Source organism: Oryx dammah, unplaced genomic scaffold, assembly GCF_014754425.2.
Source record: "Oryx dammah isolate SB20612 unplaced genomic scaffold, SCBI_Odam_1.1 HiC_scaffold_26, whole genome shotgun sequence".
NCBI classification, from domain to species: Eukaryota; Metazoa; Chordata; class Mammalia; order Artiodactyla; family Bovidae; genus Oryx; species Oryx dammah.
In genome coordinates, this window is record NW_024070210.1 from 65,421,299 (window position 1) to 65,442,578 (window position 21,280).

The following is a 21,280-nucleotide window of genomic DNA, read 5'->3' on the forward strand; positions in this document are numbered from 1 at the left end:
TTTCTCAAGAGGCAAGTCAGGTAGTGTGGTATTCCCATCTCTTTCAGAATTTTCCAGTTTAGTGTGATCCACACAGTCAAAAGGCTTTGGCATAGTCAATAAAGCAGAAATAGATGTTTTTCTGGAACTCTCTTGCTTTTTCGATGATCCAAGGAAAAAACAGTGGGGTTAAAAAAGAAACTTGTTTATCTGAGAAGTAAACCTGAGATTTTAAATATAACTTTAAAAGAAACATTGAAAAAGGATTGTATAATCTTTACCCTTACTAAAAATGTTAGCTATGATCTAACCACTGGAGGGCAGGGAATGCCTATTAAATGAAAGGAAAAAGGATGTATTGAAATACAGAATATAAAGATTATTCAAGCAAGCTGAATACAGTATATTATCCAAATTATCTATATACAGATTGTAGAGATTACACAGAGCTGATATTTTTCATCCCAGGATTATTTCCAACCAACATTCTCTAATAAGAATATAATCGGTTAAGAAATATGTGTTAAGCACCAACTATGTGCAAGGCACTGAACCAGGGATAGGAGAATGAATAAAAGTAAGTCCCCTTGAGTTCTAGATGAAAAGACAGGATAATAATATTGGAAAGTTATTGTTGGCAGTTTGGAAAAATACTTCTAGGAACACCATAGGAATGCACACAGTCTAGGGATTCTAAAAGGTTACAAAGAAGAGAGGACTTTTGAGCTGGTTCCTGAAGGAAAAATAAAATTAATGGGAAAGAAAAGAAAAACAATAAAGGCAGCAGCTATACAGTCAGTAAAGAAAACTACAATAAACTATTCAAAATTTGGAGATAGGGATGTCTTTGTAAAATAATGAAGTAAAGATCAATGCAACAAACAACTACAATTAGTACCATGTAGACATAACCTACCCTAAGAAATGGATTGGACACTGGGGAAATATTTATCCAGTCTATAACTCCACAATGCTCATGATTCACTCATTCAAACATTTAGATCCCTACTCTGTACTGTCGAACATTTATCAAAGGTGTACAAAAGAAAAACTAGAGAAGCACAGGGAATGAAGAAACTGTCACTGAAGTATCACGAAGACTTAGCGTTAAATAAAAGATGTCTAGAAGTTGACAAAGCAAAGGAGGAAAGGTATCCTAATTAGAAAATAGTTTGTGCAAAGGTACCTGACATAAAATAGAATTCATTAACTCCTCCAGTCAAACATTTTTTGTGCATTCACCACATACAGATCACAAAAACAAGACGTGATTTCTGCTCTTAAGAGCTTGCAATCAATTATCAGATAATCAATAATGACAGCAAAAAATAAAGCTATTGTTTTATGGCTTTCTGTCCAGGGAGAAAATAGAAGCACAAATGAAGGACAGCTAAATCAAACTAAATCAAAGCTATGCTTTTTCCAGTAGTCACGTATGGATGTGAGAGTTAGAGAGTAAAGAAGGCTGAATGCAGAAGTATGCCTTCAAATTGTGGTGCTGGAGAAGACCCTTGAGAGTTCCCTGGACTGCAAGGAGATCAAACCAGTCAATCCTAAAGGAAAGCAGTCCTGGGTGTTCATTGGAAGGACTGATGTTGAAGCTGAAACTCCAATACTTTGGCCATCTGATGCGAAGAGCTTACTTATTGGAAAAGTCCTTAATACTGGGAAAGGTTGAGGGCAGGAGAGAAGGGGCCGACAGAGGATGAGATGGCTGGATGCCATCATCGACTCAATGGACACTGAGTTTGAGCAAACTCAGGGAGATAGTTAAAGCAGGAAAACCTGGCATGCTGCAGTCCATGGGGTTGCAGAGTCAGACATGACTGAGTGACTGAACAACAAAATCAGACGAAGGAGGTTAGAAAAGAACTCCTGAGAAAGTGAAGAATGACAAGAAATTAACAAGGTATGAAAGAGCAGCGGGCATAGTGGGTACAGAAGAATAGCACTTCAGACAGAAAGCAGCCTGTGTAAAGATAGAAGAGGGAACACATTTAAGGGGGCACAAGTACTGTAATATGGCTACAATTTTAAAAGTCTGTGATCTATGGAGAAGCATAATTATAGGTCTAGAAAAGGCAAAGGGCCCATATTTTATATTACCTAGCAAATAAGAGGTGGAAATTCATCTTATAAGAAAGAAGATACAAAAATGTACAATGTGAGATTCTGCCCGTTGCTATTCAATGTTAAAATGACCTATTAAAGAAACTGAGAACCAAAAAAAAAAAGTCATTCAAGGGATTAAAGAAGATATATGAAATACTCAAATTCACATGTTTTAAGAAAACTACTCTGGCCACTGGTTAAGACCATGTGGAAGATGATAAGACTAGAAACTAATCAGACTACTCTCCATATACACCTACATACTTGCTCACATCAGAAACTCAATTCTTGACACTTGCCCTCTTCCTTACCTGCCCAAAGGTCTAGCCAATCACCAAATTTTCCTGTTGTTTCAACATCCCTGACTTACTGACCATGATATGATCTCAAAAATAACCACGTAACTGCCCTTACTAGAACTTACCACAGTTCTAATTTTTATACTTAATTGTACAATTATTTCATTGTCTTATTTCTTCCCCTATCCCACCACCACCACAAACTAAATTAGAAATTGTATCCTTTTTAACCTCAACATTGTACCCTCAGTTTAGCACTTTTGAGTGTGTGTTAGTCACCCAGTCATGTCCAACTCTTTGCCACCCCATGGACTGTAGCCAGCCAGGCTCCTCTTGTCTATGGAATTCTCCAGGCAAGATTGCTGGAGTGAGTTGCGATTTCCTTCTCCAGGGGATCTTCCCGACCCAGGGATTGAACTCGGGTCTCCTGGATTGAAGGGGATGCTCCTACCGTCTGAGCTACTAGGGAAGCCTAGTTGTTACAGGCACTCAATCTAAACCACTTTAAATCCACACATTTCATCCCACCTCCGCTACTGCCACCCTAGTCCTAAATAACAACAGTTCTTCCCTGAGCCACTGCAATGGCTTTTTTCTTTTTTTCGACAGACTGATCTCTAGGCACTCATTCTAGCTCTTCCCTAGTCTATTCTCCACACAGCAGCAAGCGGCACTTTCTGAACATAAATCAGTTCATGCCAACTCTGCCATTTATGATCTTCCATTAGCTTTTCATTTCACTCAGAATAAAATCCAAACTCCTTAGTATGACCTACAGATCTTTGCATTCACGTCAGTCTCCCCATAATGTACCATACTCCAGACACACAACCTTCTGTTCATCAAATGCTCCAAACCCTTTCCGAGGCCTTTGCATCACCTTTTCTTTTTGCCTGAAATGCTTCTAGTCCTCACAAACCCTCAGTTAACATTTATTGATCTTTCAAGTCTGTGTAAATGCCACTATCTCAATGCTATCCCTACTGCCAACTCTAAATTCTTTCAAAATATCCTGCTCTGTTACTTCATAACACTTATCAATATGTGTGATCACTTACTTGTGATCCTATAATGTCTATTTCCTCCACAAATAATAAAAGCTAATATTTATTAAGCATTCCAATAACTAATGACACAGAAATTCTCTCAACTTCAAAGATGAAACTGAGGTACAGAGAGGTTAAGTAATTTGCTCTAGGTCATAAAGCAGTAAGGAGTCAAAATTTGAACCCAAAGTTCACACTTTTAAATCACTATACTACTGAATAACCTTTAAGAGAACAGAGTAACTGTGTTTGCTTTGTATATCATTATATACTTAGGCCTCGTGCTAAATATAAATCAGGCATTCACATACTTGCAGAATCAATGGATTAATAAACAAGAGACAGATGATTGGATTTGGAGGCATATGTGAAAGGGATAAGAATAAAGTGAGATAGAGGCAATGACAACAGCATCAATTTTGGACATGTCGAATTAAACATAGCTCAGGAACATCTTAGATCTCAACTTCTTAATTAGAAGACCATAGACTTTTAAGAAGTTCATGAAGGAACACTATAAGACAGTATGCACAACCCTAAGACAGCATGCAAGACTCCAGCATTTCTAAGAGATCACATAAGGCAGTCTAATGGTTTTGCAATGCTGCTCAGAGCACCACAAATTACAATAACGCAATAATGACGACAGCTTTTCAGGCACTACATTTATCCCTATATGTTGTACCCAGTGCATATCCTAAGTCAAAACAGGGAGATAAAACTGAGCTTCAAATATCGTACTTTTAAGATACAATGAAGTGTAGATAATTTTGTTATCAAACTAGATTGACAAAGCATTAAGTTGATTATGCAATGATACTACAGCTGTAAAGAATACAAAATACATCAACAGTACCAGAATAAGCAATCATCACAGTATTTCCAACTCATGGGAAAACACAATCAGAAAAATTAGAAAACTTAAAAAGAGGATCTCTTCACAGCTGAATTTCTTCACAAAAATAAAAATGAGGATGGAACCAAAATAAGCTTGTGAGTGGCTCATTTGTTAGCCACAAGGAAAGCCTTTTCAATGGTGAGTTAATTAAATCAACTTATAACTATACCAGTCAAAGAAATGTGTCTAGAGAAAATAAATTTGAGATTACAAACCTTTTGGCAAAAATAGTAGTTCAAGGAGCTGAAGACATTTGTTTTCAACATCAACAAAAAACTATTTCATTCATTAATTAAAAAACAACCATACAATATCAAGGCAAATGATTTTGAGTGCTTTCCTTGGCTCTTGATGAGTCAGAAAATGAGCCTGTATGAATAATCTGCACATAGGCAAGAATATTTTCAAAGAAACTTCCCAAACACTAATTTAGTGCAACCTGAAGTAGAATCTGCTAGGATGCATTACAACCGATGGGTAAAAATACACGTGGGCAGAAAAGGGCTTAATTGGACAAATTTACAAAGTTTATGAAAATTTTGAAAGTTTAAAGTCTACAGTTATTCACTGTATTATTCATCAGAAGGTACTTTGCAGAAAATAACTGACTCTATCTTATTTTATTCAACTAGTAGTGTCAGTGATTAACTTCCCTCTCATGGACTTTACTATCCTTGATTTCATGAATTTTTGTCAGAAATAGAAATGAATATCCTGATTTGCCCTACCACTAAGTAGTAGGCTTAGCAGTGGTAAAATTTTACTGTAATTTTCTGAGCTAAAATTTTTGTGAATGAGAAGAACTGCCCTAAACAACTATTATTGAAAAGTGAATAGCCTTGTAAATTAGCTTTTCCTACAGACTTGATAGGGGCTTCCCAGGTGGTGCAGTGGTAAAGAATCTGCTTGCAATTAGGAGACACAAGAGATGTGGGTTCAATCCCTGGGTCGAGAAGATCCCCTGGAGAAGGAAATGGCAAGCCACTCTGGTATTCTTGCTTGGGAAAACCCATGGACAGAGGAACCTGGCGGGATACAGTCCATGGGATCACAGAATCGTACATGACTGAGCAACTACACACGCACACACACACAGACTTGATAATGGAAGTTCCTCAAATAATTAAAAAAAAAAAAACACAGAACTTCCATATGACCCAGCAATTCCACTCCTGGGAATATATCCAAAAAAAATTCAAAAAGATAACACGCACCCCCATGTTCACAGCAGCATTATTAACAATTGCCAAAATATGGAATGAATAAAGAAGATGTGATATATCTTCACACAAACACACACATACATGCATGCTGAAAAAGTTATACACACAGACACACAACTACTCAGCCATAAAAAAAGAATGAAACTGCCATTTACAACAATATTGATGGACTTGGAGAGGATTATGCTAAGTAAATCAGACACAGAAAGACAAATACTGCATCACTTATATGTGGAATCTAAAAAATAAAACTAGTGAATATAACAACAACAAAAAAAGTCTCATAGATACAGAGCACAAACCAGTGCTTATCTATGGGAAGGAATAAAGTAGGGGTTGAGAATTAAGAGGTACAAACTACTATGTATAAAATAATTAAACTACAAGGATATATGATATGGCACAGGGAATAAAGTCAATATTTTATGATAACTATAAATGGAATATAAAGATTTTCTCACAGTTCTCTCTTTTCACTATAATCTGTATCTCCACAGAGCCAGAAGTGACTGCCATTCACTTGCCTTTCTACTGAAGCTTCCAGATCATGATCACCCTCCTTCATGGCCCCACATTCAAGATATTTCTTCTCCTCATCACTAGCACCTTCTGATTCCTTAGTCATACCTTTCTCCTTCACTGAAAACGTAGGAGCCCAGTTCCAAGTAATCTTCTCTACTAAGTTTCCTATAGCAATTTTGGGAGATTTCAGTGTCCATGAAGATTACCCATCCAATTAATGTCCATTAGAATACACAGACCTCTTCAGTTCCAAGGATTCTTAGCTCAACTCTGTTTTAACCATCTATTATTCTTCGGCTCTATACTCTGAATCACACCATCATTTGAAACTGCTCTCCCTCGATTACTCCAAGAGCTCACAAAAATCTTACTCTGGCTTTACTTACTCTATTTAATTTACTTACTTTACAGAAACCTCTAGTCCCTCAAATCTTGATTCCTCCCAACCCAGAGCCTATGGTTGGACATTTAAATATCTTAGCAGCAACTTCAGATTTGTACCCCATTCTCTGAACCTGACCACAACACCACAGCTCCAGGTTCACAACCTCTTGCTCCTTCCCCTTTGCCTCTCTCTATCCTCTTTTCCCCGCCTCCTTTATCACCTGCCATTTACTCTTTCACCAACTGTAAGGGGGATTCCACCCTTAGCCCCCTACTGAAACTGCTTTCAAGGTCACCATGACTTCTTAGTCATCAAATGACATTAATATGACAATGTACTGTATTTGACACTGTTACTGTCTCCCTCCTGAATTTTTCTATTCATTAACATGCTGGCCAGCACACAGCACACACTCAAATACATAAATGCATAAGGGTACAAAATGAAACAACATCATGCACTTCTCTGGAGAGAATGAGTATGAGTCAATAGCCCATGAAACATTCATGGTAATTAACCAAAACTCAAGGACCAAATTAGACTAAGCTCCATGTATCAGTAATGGAAAAATTAGTTCAATTACATGATTTTCTCCAGTCGTCTTCAACACCAGAAATCATAAACAGAAAACTAGGACTGATGATAAGCAAGGGCAAAATAATGAAAATTCTAAAAGAATCTAGAGTGCTAAGAAAAGCACAATACAAACCTTTTTTTTTGTATTTTTTTTACTAAGTACCATATGATAAACTCCCTATACGTGATTTTAAAAAGGACTATGCCTATGTGTCATGAGGACACACGGAAAAGAAAACAGCTAAACATTCATCATTCTGCAGCACTAAATGATTAAAAATTCATAAATAAACTTGAAGTTTAGTTTTTCAAAAGTTATGAAAAGTGAACTAGTTGAAGATACACATGAAAATGTAGAATTACTGCCATCTCAAGCCAAACTTAAACTACAGAAAATTCACTTTGCTTCTAAGCAGATTTCTTCCCACACATTTTGCCTTAATTATTCCCACTGTCAGCATTTTAAATGATTTCAGGTACTAATGTCAGCAGCAGTACTTAATAAAATACATGCCTGATTTATATTTGGAAAGGTTTCTTTACAAGTTAAAGACACAGGGACCGAACATTATGGTCCAAACACACCAGAATCCTCTATACCTTCTTGCTATCTGGAGTATTTCGATATAGTAAACTATATAGTCTATACAAAGCAAATGGCTTTCTCCAACACTTGACTACTAACAATAGGCTACAGATTTGGATAGCATTTTAAGTTTCTAAAGCATTTTAACATATACTTCATTTCATTTTGAACTCACACCAAGTCTATGAAACAGGCAAGGTAAGCATTTATGCTCTTTTACATCATGAAAAACCTAAGTTGTTCTCATTATAAATCCCATAGCTAAAAGCAACGATCAGGCACCATCGCCTACAAATTTTCTCCTCTCTCTCCTATTCCTTTGTCCTCAACCATTCTTATCTCCTTCCTCTCCATCATAAAGGAAAATGTATTTCTTCTTTCTAAAACTAATCCCCACTGAAACTCTTAAGACTAAAACCCCAACCTCCTGTAGAATCTTCAGTTAACTCCTTTTTCTCACCCACAATATCTGTCTTTCCTCTAACTCCATCTCCTCATTCTATAAATACGTTCAAGTCTTCCCTTCTTAAAAAAAATAATCTTTTTTCTCTCAACTCTATTTGTCCCACAAGCTGTGACCCACTTTCCCTCCATCCTTTCACTGATAAACATTTAGAGTCTACAACTGAAGGCACCTGTACTACACTTTCATCACTCCACTAAAATGTTTCTTATTAAAGGTCACCAATGAATTCCTAGTAACCAAACTCAATAACGACTCTTCAGTTCTTATCCTTCAGTTTTGGGCCTTTAACCTAAGGTATTTGACACCACTGACCACTTAACCCTTCCTAAAACTTGCTTCACCCCTGGGCTCTACTGTGTTCCCCTCTCCTTATTTTTCTACCACTGACTTCCTTCTTAGTCTCCTTTACTTAATTCTCATCTTTTGCAAACTACCTACATGTTGATCCTCTGCAGCGTTCCCCTTCTCCTTTCATCTCTTCAGCTAAACACACTTTGTGAGGTCTCTTCCATTCCCAACCCCTAAGGAACGAACCATATGCCTATGATTTCCTAAATTCTATAGTCTCTACACACTCTTTCGATCAGCGGCGGCTGAGAGGAGCAACACCCGAGGTCAGGGGCGGTGGCCAAGAGGAGCAACCCCACGTTCAAGGTCAGGAGTGGCAGCCGTGAGGAGATACCCCTCATCCAAGGTAAGGGGCAGTGGCTGCGCTTTGCTGGAGCAGCCATGAAGAGATACCCCATGTCCAAGGTAAGAGAAACCCAAGTAAGATGGTAGGTGTTGCAAGAGGTCATCAGAGGGCAGACACACTGAAACCATAATCACAGAAAACTAGTCAATCTGATCACAAAGACCACAGCCTTGTCTAACTCAATGAAACTAAGCCATGCCATGTGGGGCCACCCAAGACGGGCAGGTCATGGTGGAGAGGTCTGACAGAATGTGGTACACTGGAGAAGGGAATGGCAAACCACTTCAGTATTCTTGCCTTGAGAACCCCATGAACAGTATGAAAAGGCAAAATGACAGGATACTGAAAGAGGAACGCCCCAGGTCAGTAGGTGCCCAACACGCTAGTGGAGATCAGAGGAGAAATAACTCCAGAAAGAATGACGAGATGGAGCCAAAGCAAAAACAATACCCAGTTGTGGATGTGACTGGGGATGGAAGCAAGGTCCGATGCTGTAAAGAGCAATATTGCATAGGAACCTGGAATGTCAGGTCCATGAATCAAAGCAAGTTGGAAGTGGTCAAACAGGAGGTGGCAAGAGTGAACGTCAACATTATAGGAATCGGCGAACTAAGATGGACTGGAATGGGTGAATTTAACTCAGATGACCATTATATCTACTACTGCGGGCAGGAATCCCTCAGAAGAAATGGAGTAGCCATCATGGTCAACAAGAGTCCGAAATGCAGTACTTGGATGCAATCCGAAAACGACAGAATGATCTCTGCCATTTCCAAGGCAAACCATTCAATATCACAGTAATCCAAGTCTATGCCCCAACCAGTAATGCTGAAGAAGCTGAAGTTGAACGGTTCTATGAAGACCTATAAGGCCTTATAGAACTAACACCCAAAAAAGATGTCCTTTTCATTATAGGGGACTGAAACGCAAAAGTAGGAAGTTAAGAAACACCTGGGGTAACAGGCGAACTTGGCCTTGGAATACCGAATGAAGCAGGGCAAAGACTAATAGAGTTTTGCCAAGAAAATGCACTGGTCATAGCAAACACCCTCTTCCCACAACACAGAGAAGACTCTACACATGGACATCACCAGACGGTCAACACCGAAATCAGACTGATTATATTCTTTGCAGCTAAAGATGGAGAAGCTCTATACAGTCAGCAAAAACAAGACCAGGAGCTGACTGTGGCTCAGATCATGAACTCCTTATTGCCAAATTCAGACTTAAATTGAAGAAAGTAGGGAAAACCACTAGACCATTCAGGTATGACCTAAATCAAATCCCTTATGATTATACAGTGAAAGTGAGAAACAGACTTAAGGGACAAAATCTGATAGATAGAGTGCCTGATGAACTATGGACGGAGGTTCGTGACACTGTACAGGAAACAAGGATCAAGACCATCCCCATGGAAAAGAAACACAAAAAAGAAAAATGGCTGTCTGAGGAGGCCTTACAAATAGCTGTGAAAAGAAGGAGGCAAAAAACAAAGGAGAAAAGGAAAGATATAAGCATCTGAATGCAGAGTTCCAAAGAATAGCAAGAAGAGATAAGAAAGCCTTCCTCAGCAATCAATGCAAAGAAATAGAGGAGCACAGCAGAATGGGAAAGACAAGAGATCTCTTCAAGAAAATTAGAGATACCAAGGGAACATTTCATGCAAAGATGGGCTCGATAAAGGACAGAAATGGTCTGGACCTAACAGAAGCAGAAGATATTAAGAAGAGGTGGCAAGAATACACAGAAGAACTGTACAAAAAAGATCTTCACGACCCAGATAATCACGATGGTGTGATCACTCACCTAGAGCCAGACATCCTGGAATGTGAAGCCAAGTGGGCCTTAGAAAGCATCACTACAAACAAAGCTAGTGGAGGTGATGGAATTCCAGTTGAGCTATTTCAACTCCTGAAAGTTGATGCTGTGAACGTGCTGCACTCAATATGCCAGCAAATTTGGAAAACCCAGCAGTGGCCACAGGACTGGAAAAGGTCAGTTTTTATTCCAATCCCAAAGAAAGGCAATGCCAAAGAATGTTCAAACTACCGCACAATTGCACTCATCTCACATGCTAGTAAAGTAATGCTCAAAATTCTCCAAGCCAGGCTTCAGCAATACGTGAACCGTGAACTTCCAGATGTTAAGCTGGTTTTAGAAAAGGCAGAGGAACCAGAGATCAAATTGCCAACATACGGTGGATCATCGAAAAACCAAGAGAGTTCCAGAAAAACATCTATTTCTGCTTTATTGACTATGCCAAAGCCTTTGACTGCGTGGATCACAATCAACTGTGGAAAATTCTGAAAGAGATGGGAATACCAGACCACCTGGCCTGCCTCTTGAGAAACCTATATGCAAGTCAGGAAGCAACAGAACTGGACATGGAACAACAGACTGGTTCCAAATAGGAAAAGAGTATGTCAAGGCTGTATATTGTCACCCTGCTTATTTACCTTCTATGCAGAGTACATCATGAAAAACGCTGAAATGGAAGAAGCACAAGCTGGAATCAAGATTGCCAGGAGAAATATCAATAACTTCAGATATGCAGATGACACCACCCTATGGCAGAAAGTGAAGAGGAACTAAAAAGCCTCTTGATGAAAGTGAAAGAGGAGAGTTAAAAAGTTGGCTTAAAGCTCAACATTCAGAAAATGAAGATCATGGCATCTGGTCCCATCACTTCATGGCAAATAGATGGGGAAACAGTGGAAACAGGGTCAGACTTTATTTTGGGGGGGCTCCAAAATCACTGCAGATGGTGACTGCAGCCATGAAATTAAAAGACGCTTACTCCTTGGAAGGAAAGTTATGACCAACCTAGATAGCATATCAAAAGCAGAGATATTACTTTGCCAACAAAGGTCCATCTAGTCAAGGCTATGGTTTTTCCAGTGGTCATGTATGGATGTGAGAGTTGGGCTGTGAAGAAAGTTGAGCGCCAAAGAATTGATGCTTTTGAATTGTGGTGTTGGAGACAACTCTTGAGAGTCCCTTGGACTGCAAGGAGATCCAACCAGTCCATTCTGAAGGAGATCAGCCCTGGGATTTCTTTGGAAGGAATGATGCTAAAGCTGAAACTCCAGTACTTTGGCCACCTCATGCAAAGAACTGACTCATTGGAATCTGATGCTGGGAGGGATTGGGGGCAGGTGGAGAAAGGGACGACAGAGGATGAGATGGCTGGATGGCATCACCAACTCTATGGACATGAGTTTGAGTGAACTCTGGGAGTTGGTGATGGACAGGGAGGCCTGGCGTGCTGCGATTCATGGGGTCACTAAGAGTCGGACACAACTGAGAGACTGGACTGAACTGAGAACAAAACAAAAGTGATATCAAATCTCTGGGTAGGAAGGAGGAAAAGAGGAAAGTGGGATAATTTTCTAAGCTTAAAAACAAACAAATAATGAAAATATAGGATTGACTGCATAAAAAATTTAAAGTTCTGTAGACTTAGACAACATAGAAAATAGATAAAATACACACATCTATTAATTATAAGGATACCTATAAATATATAACTTGATAGATATATGGAAGAATCAGGAAATTTACTAAAGAAGAAAGTAAACTATTACATAAAACCACTGAAAATGTTCAACATTACTGGCAATTCAGGAATTTCAATTCAGACCTATTATCTTTTTCAATAATGAAGCAATCCATCTATCTTTCATAAGATTTAAAATTGTCCTTGAGCCTCCCCAAATTAAGAATTACCATTCTAGATACATTTCTATACATGTTCTAAGACTATCAGCTTTTATTATTGTTTTTTCCCCAGTTTGATAACATTATTTGACAATCAGCAGAGTTCTCATTTACATTAACTATAGATTTTTTAAATCCATGGAATTCTCTGGGCAAGAATACAGGAGTGGGTAGCCTTTCCCTTTTCCAGGGGATCTTCCCAACCCAGGGATCAAACCCAGGTCTCCCACATTGCAGGTGGATTCTTTACCAACTGAGCCACCAGAGAAAGCTATGGTTTTTCCACTAGTCATGTACAGACGTGAGCTGGACACCTAATAATTGATGCTTTTGAATTGTGATGCTGGAGAAAACTATTGAGAGTCCCTTGGACTGTAAGGAGATCAAACAGGTGAATCCTTAAGGAATCAACCCTGAATATTCATTAGAAGGACTGATGCTGAAGCTTCAATACTTTGGCCCCTGATGCGAAGAGCCGATTCATTGGAAAAGACCCTGATGCTGGGAAAGATTGAGGGCAAAAGGAGAAGGTCCTCAGATGGGAGCTTTCCCGGGGAGTTTGGGGAATAAAGGGAAAGCAAGGAGACATTAGGACTGAAGAAAAGGGATACAGAGGAACAATAATAGAAAATGAAGTCAGAGAGTTTAATGGGGGAAGAGGATTCTTAATGTCCACCAATGTCCCTAAGTATCTCCACTCATCTTTGCTGAGTATGCCAAAACCCAAGGCCTAACTGTTATCTGATTCTGAGCCACTTCTATAGCTAATCACATAGGCAATTAAGGAAGCCAAGGCAAGACAACCACAACATAACCACTATACAACTGCTCACTCCTGGGAGGAAGGTTAGAGCAGACAGGGGAGTTGGAGATTTAGGAGCAGTAGGAGATCAAGGCTCAGTTTTCGGCAGGTCAAGTTTGAAATCCTGTTAGATATCTAACAGTTGGGTAGACAACTGAATATGAGTGTATATTTCAGATAAAAGGCAAAAGCTAGAGGTATAAATTTGGAAGTCATCAGTGTAAGAGACTCCAAGAAGGCGATGGCACCCCACTCCAGTACTCTTGCCTGGAAAATCCCATGGATGGAGAAGCCTGGTGGGCTGCCGTCTATGGGGTCACACAGAGACAGACACGACTGAAGCGACTTAGCAGCAGCAGCAGCAGCAGTATAAGAGACTAAATGAGACAAGGAAATAAAGTTGGGTTTTTTGGCTGTGCCACACGGCTTACAGTATTCAGTTTCCTGACTGAATCCAGGCTGTGGCAATAAAAGCCTGGAATCCTAAAACCACCATGGAACTTCCACAAAGATTTTTTTTTTTTAAGGGAATGACCAAGATATGAGCCCTGGGGCATTCTAACACTGAGAGGTAGAAGATTAGGAGGAACTAGGAAACACCGAGGAGGAGAGACCCTGGTATAAGAAGAGAACTAGGAAAATGTGTGTCCTGGAAGCAAATGGAAAAGTGGTTTCAAGAATAGGGAAGTAATCAACTGTGGCATAGCTGCTGACAGATCATGTGAAATGAGGAATGACCACTAGACTAACAATGTGGAGACAGATGGTCACAAGGTATAATTCTAGAGGACTAATGGGTCAAAAACCTAATTAAATTCAAGAAAAAAAATGATAGGAGATTAACTGTAGGTATGGAGACAAATGAAAATGAAAGTGTTAGTCTCTCAGTCCTGGCCTCTATGTGATCCCATGAGAGTTTCACTCTAACAAGCATTCATTTAGTCAGTGAATGATGAATGAATGCATCCCTAATCCTGTCAAGTGTGCAGAGAATTAGCATACTTTGCCCATGGAAATATTTATAAAACAGTATAATCTCTTTGGAAAAGACCCACTACCCACTCCAATTGGTTTTTTAAATGCATAAAATATACAGATAGATAGATATCTCTAGAAAGGAATTCACCAAAATGTTAAAGCACTGGTTATCACAGCATTGCAGGATTACAGTGGACTTTAATTATCATCTATATAGTATTTCTGTATTCTTCATATGTTCTAAAATGAACATGTGTAGCTTTTATAATCAATAGCTTTTAAATGTTCATAGCCTCTGCCTCAGAAAGATGTATCTTAAGTATTGCTCTTAGGGAAACAACCTGAAATTTAGAAAAGGTTTTATGAACTAAAATTTTTATCAGCAACCCTGTCACACAGCTTGCAGGATCTCAGTCCCCCTACTAGTGACTGAACCCAGGCCATGGCAGTGAAAGCCTGAACTCCTAACCACTAGACCACCAGGGAACTCTCTGATGAAGAATTTTTTTTTAAGTGAATGTAAAAAATCTCATAAAAGCTAAACTGCATTTAATTATACATTTGATAAGCCACTTTTAGTGAAGCCCTTCCCTGGTGGTACAGTGGGTGAGAATCCACCTGCCAATGCAGGGGACATAGGTTTGATCTCTGGCCCAGGAAGATTCCACATGCCACACAGTAACTAAGCCTATGAGCTGCAACTACTGAAGGCCGCGTACCTAGAGCCTGAGCTCTGCAACAAGAGAAGCCACTGCAATGAGAAGCCAATGGTGGCGGTGCAGCCGATGGGGCAGTGAAGCCACTGCAATCACACCACAACAAAGAGTAGCCCCTGCTCGCTGCAACTAGAGAAAGTCTGCACACAACAAAATAAAATAAATTTTCAACGAAAGGAACAGTCCCTGAAATAAGACACAGCGCATTTGCTTCTCCCTGGTTATGATACTTCTACCTGGCAACCTTGTAGGAATAGGCTCTCCATAATCCCTGGGAGCAGATGGTCAAGTCCATGCTGCTCCTGGCCCCAGAGCTCAACAAGGAAGGACAACCTCACTGTGGAGCTGATGAAGCTCTTTGTGCAGCTGCAGGCCAAGGACAAACAAGGCCCCATCAGCTGCAACACCATCTGCCTGGGCAAAATCAGCTCCTACTTCAATACCAGCACAAGACACAGAGGCCTCACCTTTGCCTCTAGGTGGCCACTAAGGACCTATTTGCACCACCTCAGGCAACAGGTGTTTTGGCCTTCACTGCCACCCATAACTTTCACTCGATGAACAATTAAGCCCACAAGATCCTCCCTGCCTGTGCTCTGCAGCCTCACTGTGGATTCTGAGAAATCCACACAGGATGAGGCCTTCAAGGCCATTCAAAGCTTCCTGTCCTAACTGGAGTCTGTGTCAGAGGACCCCACACAGCTGGCCAAAGTGGATTTCTCATGTAGCCAGCTGGGCAGGCTGGGCCATGACAGGGGTCGCATCGCTCACTTCTATGCTGATCTAGGCACATCCCATGGCTTAGCCAAGACCACCCCATGCCTGCCATACCCATGACCTCAGGCCACTGGGAGACACAAAAGAGGAGGGCAAGGATACTGAAGAGGCCAGCAGTGATGGGAGGACGAAGCCTGGGGCGGCTTCAAGTAGGAGGTCAAATGTGTGTCAACCATGCAAGACTACTACAGTACGAAGGGCCAAGACACCTGGGCTGGGCAGAGCAACAATCCAGCCACAAATCCCCAGAATCAGACTGGAACAGTTGGGAAGCTGAGGGCTCATGGGAGCAAAGTTGGCAGGAGCACATCTCCCAGAGCTGTCCCTGAGGATGCACAGCTGGCCAGTGAATATAACTGGGGTGGACCAGAGCTTAGAGACAAAAGTGATCCCTTTGCTGCCCTGTCAGCACATCAAGAGCTGGTGCCCAGCCAAGACCAGACTCTTGGTATTGATGACAACTGGGAGGACCTGGAGACTGAGAGCCAATAGGCGAAGACTGAGCTAGCCTAGAAGAATCACAAGGAGTATCAGCAGGAGGTGGAGGCCAACCACACTGAGAAAAAGGTGGCCAAGGACCTCGTGAAGCTGGACTGAACCCCTGGGGTGGGCACTTCCCAGTTACAGAGAGCAGGCCCCAGAGATGTATGTATTATACAAGCCATGTGAGCCAGGCTGGCCTGGCCAGGCACATCTCACATGTGTATAATCAGAACCACAGTAAATTCTATTTTAAGGACGGAAGGAGGGAGGGAGGGAGGAGAATATGACAAGGTTCCAACCTCAAGGAACTTACTTTCTAATAGAGATATGAACTGAACACATGGTAAAAAACCACGGATAACACAGATGAAGTATTAAATCAAGTGTAGACATTTAATACTGTAGGAGTTCAGAGACATGGAAAACAAAGACTGGCTGGAATCAACAGAAAGTCCTACAAGTACAGTTCTAGAGAAAACACTTTCCTCACCCTGGGATGACTAATGAAAGTAAGACTCCTCTGAGCAATCATCAACAAAAATCACCTTACTAGACTATCATGATATGTAAAACAGGTATAGTCCTTGTCTCCAAGTGTTCACAATCAAAGAAGACACAGAACAAATGCCAATTAAAACATAATAGTTCATCACCAGGGACCTTCAAGAATGATGGTAATAATTCTTTCTTGATTTAGGTGCTACATCAAGGGTACATTCATTTTGTAAAAATTCAACAGTTCTGCATTTATGATATGTGTATTTTTCTATATGTATGTTACCCCATAGGTTTAAAAAAAAAAAAGGATTACAGTTCCAGTCCTAACCATTTTCATAGGATGCAGTTATGCATCTCCCATTGCCTACTGGACAGTACCATCTGGATGTCTTGTCCCCACCTCGGACTCCATCTTGCCTTCAAAATCCAAAGTCCCTCCAGATTTTTCTATTTAAATGAATGGTAGATATTTAAGCTGAAAACCTTAGACTTACAAAGTGTGAAAGTGTTAGTTGCTCAGTCGTGCCCAACTCTTTGGGACCCTATGTAATATAGCCCACTAGGTTCCTCTGTCCATGGAATTCTCCAGGCAAAAATACTGGAGTGGGTTGCCATTGCTTTCTCCAGGGGATCTTCCCAACACAGGGATCAAACGCAGGTTTCCTGCATTGGAAGCAGATTCTTTACCATCTGAGCAACCAGGGAAGCCTTGATAAAGGAAAAGCAAGGAAGCTAAGGAAATGGAGCAGAGAATGGGGTAAGTGGTAAAAGATGAAGTCAGAGAACTAAGAGGGGATCAGATCATACAGAACCTTATAGGCCACTGTAAAGATTTTATTCTGCCAAAAAAGAAAAAAGAAAAATGAAGCCGCTGTAGAGTTCTTTTTTTTTTTCTTCTCGCTGTAGAGTTCTAAGCATGACATGACCTGTCTTTAACAGCATCTCTGATTTAACACCATCCCTCTGGCTGCTATATTAAGAATATACTGTAAGAGAACAAAGTCAAGAGGAAGAGACCACCTAGGAGATTAGATAATGGTACCTAACACAACGTCTGGCATATAAGTAACCCTTAGGGGGAAGCTATTTTTCACAGAGTAAGAATGAATTCCTATCATGTTGGACCATACACTGGTAAAATAAACAGCTAAATTAAGGCTGAACTTCTGGGGGAAAACAAGTATATCTCATGCAATTTCTAGGGTCATCAAAAATAAAAAATGCTTAAACAAATAACAATTGATGACTTTTACAATGATTCCCTATTTCCCATAAAGATGACACAAGAAGGTCTGTTCCTAGCCACATCTTTACTAGCATGCCACTCAGAAGGCAGAGTACTCTCTAAAAATGAAATTGAGAATTTGAGAAAATAGAGTATGCTTCCACATGAACATTTCAATCTGGAAAAATCTGTTATCAAATCTATTACTACTTCAAAACGGCATCAATACTGGTTAGCTCTATTGCTCTAATTATCTTAAATTCTTACTGGCAATATAAAATGCTGGTTGCAAGAACTAGAACTATTTAAAATTAAAAAGGCAGTTATAACACTTTAAAAAGAACTGAAAAGTAATCTGCAGTGCTGAAAAGCTTTCATTTTGAAAATATAAATACAGTTAACAGCTTGGAAAACAATCTGATTGACACTAACATGCATAATCCTGATAAGGAGTCACCTGGGTGAAGAAAGGTATATATGGATTCTGACATCTCCATCCAAACTTAGCGAATGCAATTTGGGATGAAATTCATATGGGCTTCAACCTCTATATTAGGCTCAGGGATACAGATTATTCCATTCCCACTCCTTAATCCTAAAGCCTTAAATATCACCTCAAGCTATCCTACGCTTTCTCTATGAAATCAAGACTTCACACCATAGGGACCCCACAGTTCCAGGAGATAGTAGTTCAGTTCAGTTGCTCAGTCGTGTCCAACTCTTTGCGACCCCATGGTCTGCAGCACGCCAGGCTTCCCTGTACATCACCAATTCCTGGAGCTTGCTCAAACTCATGTCCATCAAGTCAGTGATGCTATCCAACCTTCTCATCTTCCTGTCGTCCCCTTCTCCTCCTGCCTTCAATCTTTCCCAGCATCAGGGTCTTCTCCAATGTGTCAGTTCTTCACATCAGGTAGCCACAAGGACTGGAGCTTGAGCTTCAGCATCAGTCCTTCCAATGAATATTCAGGACTGACTTCTTTTAGGATAGACTGGTTGGATATCCTTGCAGTCCAAGGGACTCTTCAAGAGTCTCTCCAACACCACAGTTCAAAAGCATCAATTCTTTGGCACTCAGCTTTCTTTATGGTCCAACTCTCACACCCATACATGACCACTGGAAAAAACCATAGCTTTGATTAGACAGACAAAGTAACATCTAGGTTTGTCACAGCTTTTCTTCCAAGGAGCAAGCGTCTTTTAATTTCATGGCTGCAGCAGTCACCATCTGCAGTGATTCCCGAGCCCAAGAAAATAAAAGTCTGTCACTGTTTCCATTGTTTCCCCATTTATTTGCCATGACATGATGGGACCGGATGCCATGATCTTAGTTTTCTGAATGTTGAGTTTTAAGCCAACTTTTTCACTCTCCTCTTTCACTTTCATCAAGAGACTCTTTAGTTCCTCTTCTCTTTCTGCCATAAAGGGTTGTACCAGGAAGTAATAACGGGTTGTCAAAAACACTGAGAAGGGCATTTCAATTTGTAAAATGATGATAATGTTGACAATAATAGCAGCAAATACTTACTAACTGCCTACTATATGCCAAGCATTGTCTCCAGCACTTTACATTCTTATCTAATCAATTCTCACAGCAGGCCTAAAGTAGATATTATTATCTCCATTGTACTGATGTGGAAAAAGTTAAGTAACTTTTAAGAGGCACACAGAAAGTAGTGTGAACCAAGAAAAGACTGGCCGTGTGTGGTGGGGGTGGGGGGGGCAGGAAATGATTAGTTTTTGAATAAAGGATCAATAAATTAGAAAAGCAAAGGATTTTCAAAAAACGAATATTGGAAGTTAGAAGCCCTTCAAATCCTTCAAAGATTCAAGGCCTTTCAAAAGAAAATGAGTTCCACCATAGAGTTCTACTATTTTATCTTCTTAATGATGGTGAAGGTGGCGGGTGATAGGGGTCATCACACTACTAGGCCTAATGTCTACTTTTGTAAATAGTTTTACTGGAATACCATCACATGCATTCACTTATGAATTGTCTATGGCTGGTTTTATGATACAACAGCATAGATGAGTTGTTAAGGCAGAGACCCTCAGGCCTACAAAGTCTAAAATATTTACCATCTGAACCTTTACAGAAAAAATTTGCCAACTCCTGGTCCATGAATATAAGAGCCAATGAAGATCATGAAAAATGAAGGGCTCTTGGCAGTTGATAAGCATCTGGAAAATAATGATAAGACTGCAATGGCACACCTTCCAGGGAAAAAAACAGATCTTTAATACTATCTGAAGACAAAGCCAAGAGGTCAGTTTCTGATTTTTATCTAAGTACTTAACCTCCTGCCACTTCAGGAATTCTGAAGAACACACCTAGTAAATGGATAATCATCACTAAATTATCTGGAGGATAATTAGAAAATGTGTAGACTTTGCAGAGGTTTTACTTCTTGTATTCTCTGGCTGCCCAATTTTTGAATGTTTTGCTACTTAGCTCTTCCAGTGCAGGTAGACAGGGAAAATAAAAATATATGAGAAGCAAGCTGGTCAGTTCTATCAGCAGGTAAATACTCACTGGGAAAGACCTGGAAATTATTACAATGTGTTAACAAAACTAAAGTTTTAAATACCAACAAAGTAAATTCAACCTAAAAAAACAAACTCTAAAAATGGAGGTGTGGCTCTCTTCTAGTTATTTCAACACAAAGAACCCTGAGCAGCAAAATCTCCCCAGACACCCTCTAGGAGTTAGTGTGGGAAGTCTTGCATAGGAACCAGCGCAAACACTGGAAATTTTTGGAGTGGTGAAGCTTCAGGTCAGCCTGAAGAACTCCAACCCTCAGAAGGACAAATGCTTCTCTGACACAGTCAGGCTCAAGCCCACTGCCTGCCCCATGGTCTCTATATGTGTTCTAGGAGACAGAGAGCACTGGGAATAGGCCAAAGTTGCAGATATCCCCCCGTGTGGGCATTCTGGTGCTAAACCAACTCAACAAGAATAAGAAACTGGCCAAGAAGCATGATGCCTTTATGATTCTGTCTTCAGCAGACACCACAAATTCTGGGCCCAGGCCTGAGTAAGGCTGGCAAATTTCGTTCCTTGCTGACTCACAATGAGAACATGATGGCCAAGTTAATGAAGTGAAGTCCATGATCAAGCTCCAGACGAAGAAGGTGCTGTGTGTGGCAGTGGCTGTTGGCCACATGAAGATGACAGATTATGAGCTTGTGTACAACATTCACTTAGTTGTCAACTTCCTGGAGTCACTGCTCAAGAAAAATAGGCAGAACATCTGGGTTTTATACATTAACAACGCCACGGGCAAGCTCTAGCACCTAT

The 21,280-nt window shown here is 40.2% G+C and overlaps 1 protein-coding gene and 2 pseudogenes across 1 annotated transcript in view; 2 read left to right on the top strand and 1 right to left on the bottom strand.

The window, feature by feature from the left end:
* The window catches only part of MGA (MAX dimerization protein MGA), a 145,991-nt gene that overhangs the window by 106,312 nt on the left and 18,399 nt on the right, over positions 1-21,280 (bottom strand). The window lies entirely within an intron of this gene.
* Positions 15,281-16,407, top strand: LOC120853657 (annotated as a pseudogene).
* LOC120853658 lies at positions 16,677-21,273 on the top strand (annotated as a pseudogene).